This window comes from Nansenia antarctica, assembly GCF_963989245.1.
Source record: "Nansenia antarctica genome assembly, chromosome: 1".
NCBI lineage: Eukaryota > Metazoa > Chordata > Actinopteri > Argentiniformes > Microstomatidae > Nansenia > Nansenia antarctica.
The window spans coordinates 58,021,378-58,026,377 of NC_137674.1; positions in this window are offsets into that span (position 1 = coordinate 58,021,378).

The window sequence follows — 5,000 nt, forward strand, 5'->3', positions numbered from 1 at the left end:
GGAGAGGAGACTTGTGGGCAGCTCTGGCACCGTCGGGGCCTCTCACCGTGTGACGGTCCCGGGGCCCTTTAGACAGGCGCCAGCACAGCAGGGAGCAGAGACAATCACGCAGCACCAGACTCCACGCACAGAGATGGAGGGATGGAGGGGTGGAGGGGGAAGAGAAGGAGAGGGAACACAGCCAGAGGGGTGGAGGAGGCAGGAAAGGGAGAGAAGGAGGTGACGGGAGGAAAGAGACGGTAAAAGGAGAAGAAGGGACAGGAGTGAAAGAATGTGAGAAAAGAAGATAACGCTAGAAAGGTAGATCAGGGGAGAGAGGGGAAGACGGAGAGACGGCGGAATAGGGGGAGAACGAGAGACGGAAAGAAAGAGAGAGGGGTGTACTACCCTAGCTGTCTTTATCACCTCTCCAGATCGTGGCGTATGAACAGTGATCCAAGTCAACCATCTGCTGAGGCTAGATAAGCCTGGGAGAGCTGGGTATTGAGCTGTCACTCAGGGAGGACGAGAGAGAAAAGAGAAAAAGAGACCGAGACCGGTGGGGAAAGGGAGAGGTGGGGAGAGGGAGGTGGGGGAAAGAGAAGGGTAGGGGGAGAGACAGGGATGGAGAGAGAGAAGGAGAAAGAAACAGGGTAAATGGCAAATAGGAGCACATTTAAAAGGTGTGGATGGGTGGGGGGTGGGGGCATTGGGGCAAAAACTAATGAGGGAGGAGCATTTATGACGTGGAGGTTCCCATCAAATGTGTGATACCCAAGTGTCTGTCCGAACAGGCACCCATGAAAAGAAAAAAGACAATAAGCCTCTCATAACCTCTGCCACTCATAAGCGATTGACCCTAGCTGTAACTGGCTTATCAGCACTCACACATTCTGTAATACGACCTCTCAACGCAAGTACGCACACAAGCATGCACAAACACACCCTCTCTCATTCTCTTTCTCTCTCGTTCTCTCTCTCTCTCTCTCTCTCTCTCTCTCTCTCTCTCTCTCTCTCTCTCTCTCTTACTCTCTCTCTCCTGTTCTCAGGGCTATAACAAGCTATGCTAACTAGTACAAATCAGTCTGATGATTGACACATCCCCAGGGAGATCAGTCAGGAGAGAGGGTACTTGGCCCATGTGGATTGGCCTGAGGTTAAATACAGATGATTAGCTTAAACCACTGATATAGTCACACTCACACAGAATGAGGTGATCCTAGTAAAATTCAAGTATATGGGCATATGTGTGAGTGTGTGTGTGTGTGTGTGTGTGTGTGTGTGTGTGTGTGTGTGGGTGTGTGTGTGTGTGTGTGTGTGTGTGTGTGTGTGTGTGTGTGTGTGTGTGAGTGTGCGTGTGCGTGTGTGTGTGTGAGTGTGTGTATATGTACTGTATCAGTGTACTGTACTGTATGTATCTGTATGCAATAATGTGTCTGGTTCATGCTCCCTCTTGCATCACTACCCTCTCACCCTTCAATATTCTTCTTCTTTTTCCTTCTATCTCTTCTTTAGAGGTCTCTCTTGCTCTGTGAGGATGCAGCTGAAAGAGAGAGAGAGAGCAGTGGTATTGTGGCAGGACTAGGGCCTGGGCTGGGGCTGGGGCTGGGGCTGGGGCTGGGGCTGGGGCTGGGGCTGGGGCTGGGGGGTTCAGGCCTGGGGGGTGGGGGTTAGGAGGGGATTAGCCCAGACCAGTTGGATCATTTTACAGCCGGCGAACCCCCCAGTCTCCTGGACAATGAGGATTAAACTTCTCTTGTTCTTCAACTCTGAAACGGCAGGATGACAAAGACAGTATTCCTCCTGGGTCCTCTCTGGCTGGGCTGGGAGCTGGGCTGAGGGGGGAGGGAGAGCCGAAGGGGGAGGCAAGGGGGGGGGGGGGGGGGGGGGGGGGCAGGGGGGAGGAGGGGGGGGGAGGCAGGGGGTCCATCACAAAATTAATCCCTTCACAATTTCCTCTGGGTTGCAAAGTGAGATATGAGGTAGACATGGCTAATGAAATGCAACAGTCACCCAAAGGGAGAACGATAAAAGCAGACATTAAACTAATGGAGCTCGTCATTAGTGCTTCTATTAAGGGGATCGGGGAGTCCACACTCCTGTGGCGATCAGCATGGAAGATTAATCGATTAATTAGATTCCAATAAGGCTTCCTCCCGCCCTCTCCCATGCAAGAGCCGTCATTGTTCAATGACAAAGCTTAGGCTCACTTACTACGGTTAAGACAGAATGACACAAGCTCATGCATAGCATCGTGTCAAAAGGTGAAAAGGTGAGAGGAAGTTGTAACTGGGTGGAGCAGGCAGTGTGAAGTAGAGGCTAGCCTCAATTTCCAGTCTTTCACTTGCGATGAAAACAGAAGGAGCAGGGGTGTAAATATCATCTAGGTATACCAGTCATTGAGTCAATTGTCCAATGAAATCCCTTGCATGATTACAACGGCAGCTGTTCACACCTGTGATACTTCCACTACACATGCACTACACATGCACAGTCAGGACCAGGTACATGTCCCATGTACGTATGTGCAGCGGCAGCCTCTGTCAACAATATATATTCTCAGCTTGATCAATTTAATTGGTTCAAGATTGAGGGGGCAGTATTTGGCAGTATGGGATAAATGGCCCTGGGCATAGTAACAGGGCTCAGTATGTGTCAGTGTGTGTGCCCCAGGTCCTGCCAGTGGTCTCAATATGTAGCAGGGTCTCATAGCCTCAGGGAAGGAGAAAAGGATTCAATGGCTGTTAGCATAATTGTTTGAGCAATAGACAAAAAGTGACACCAGCTGTAAATCAAGCTAATTGTTAGAGAAAAGGTTGTTGAAAGATGGATAGAGAGAGAGGAGGATGAGGAGAGAAGGAGAGAGAAGGAGAGAGAGGGAGAGGAGGGGAGAGAGAGAGAGAGAGAAGGAAAGAGTGAGAGAGAGGGGGTCCCCCATCTTCAGCTTGCCTCCTGTTCCTTTTCTCTAGATGAAAAGGATGGAGAGAAAAGAGGAGGAGAGACAGAGGAGCACAAGAGCACCAGTTCAGAAGAAAAGGGGGGTTGGAGAAAAGAGAGAAGAGGGAGGAGGGCCTGTCTTTTTACTTTTAGTGGGGCGAAAGAAGCAAAAGAAAAGATTCTCTTTGCCTCCTGGACGCAGTGTCAGAGCGAATCAGTGTCTGGTGTGGCAGTGCTGCTCGTATCGCAAGCACCACCTCACAATAGAGGGCAGTCATGGCCATCACACCTCTCACATCCAATCTACATCCCCCAGGACAGGGCCTGGGGAGACCAGGGGGCCGGAGCCTCAGAGGACACTTTCTGCGGGCATGAATTTATGTGCAGTGAATTAAGAATTGAATAATTGTAAGAAAAGAAGAAAGTATGTAGGTTTCTTTTTCTTTTCTTTTTTTAAACAACATTCAGGCATAGGCATAGTAGAGTTAGTAGACTACGGTAGTAGAAATAGTGGATGTTATTCACGGGATATAGCTCTGGAGCATTTGGGTGTGGGTTGAGTGTTTTCATGATAACAGGTTGTAAGACTTGGTGCAACTATGCATGTGTACGAAAGAATCATAGACAAACACGATATAAACCGCTCAACGAACGTGAGTAACAAGCCCTGAGCCTCCAATAACAACAAGGCTTGATCCTTAAAGACCCCGCCACTCCAAAAAAAAACAGGCACACTGAATAGACACCCCCTAAATCGCATTGTTGAACAAATCCTGCATTAAAAGGGAAGAGTTAGTCTGGGTTTATTCTCTTGAAGACTTTAGTTAAGCTAGTGCCTCTGCCACTTTGGAGGCTTGGGCTTCAGCAAGCCTGAGTAAATCCATCTCTCAACGCCGATTGGCTGAAGCCAAGGGGGCCATCTTTTTCACACGCTTCCTTACTGAATCCTCCCCCCCCAAGCTAGTGTTTACCCGTCACCAAACAATGGATGGCTACTGGCAATTAAACAGCATTTTCGGAGGAATCCGTGGCACTGGTCTAATGGCATTACTGTTGGACGATTCAATCCCTGAATAGTCAACAGGATTTTCCCTCTCACCAGGAAAATACTGCTTCATCGAATTACCCGTATTACATAGCTTTACCCAAGCTTATGATTCAGGGTTCACAGATTACTAGGCTTCAAAAGATGGCGGGAGCAGAGAGTGATAGGCCCTGGGTGTGATGGTGGGGGATGACTCCTACGCCCTGGAGTGAGACAACCAAACCGTCTTCCCAGGAAACGTGTTTAGATACTAAACTTTGCTTACTACACACACACTCATGCTCACACAGTCACACACATGCACGTACGCACGCACACACGCACGCACGCACGCACACACACACACACACGCACACACACACACACACACACACACACATACACACACACACACACACACACATACACACACACACACACACACACACACACTCTCACACGCTCGCGCACACACACGCACACACACACACACACACACATACACACACACACACACACACACACATCCACCTCATTAGTTCCCGGCTAATGAGTTGTCTTGTCTACTGACAGATCTTTCATAGGGTATTGGTTCCCAGTACTGTAACAATAGAAAAACTGTTGTAAAAAAAACATCAGCTACTGTATGCACATGAATGAGTGGATGAGGAAATTCGACAAAATTCAATGACTATGCGCACACACACACACACACACACACACACACACACACACACACACACACACACATACACACGCAGAAGGCAAACTGCACATGGTGCCCTTTGACCCCTCGTGGGTCAGGTCGGCGTGGTCGCTCAGAGAAACAGAGGAAACGGCCAAGTCCATTATCTCACAATGAAGGGCTAATTACTGGTACTGCAAGCCTCAAATCACACAGCAACAGACCGCCTGTCTCTGTCCTCCTCTCACCCAACATCTTAATTGCTCTTTTATTCTCACTGTGTTTTACTCTGCCTCTTTCCACAACTCTCTCCTTCTCTGCCTCAGCCATTTCCAGCACATAAAAGCTGGATGCTAATTGCCTGCTATGGAAATA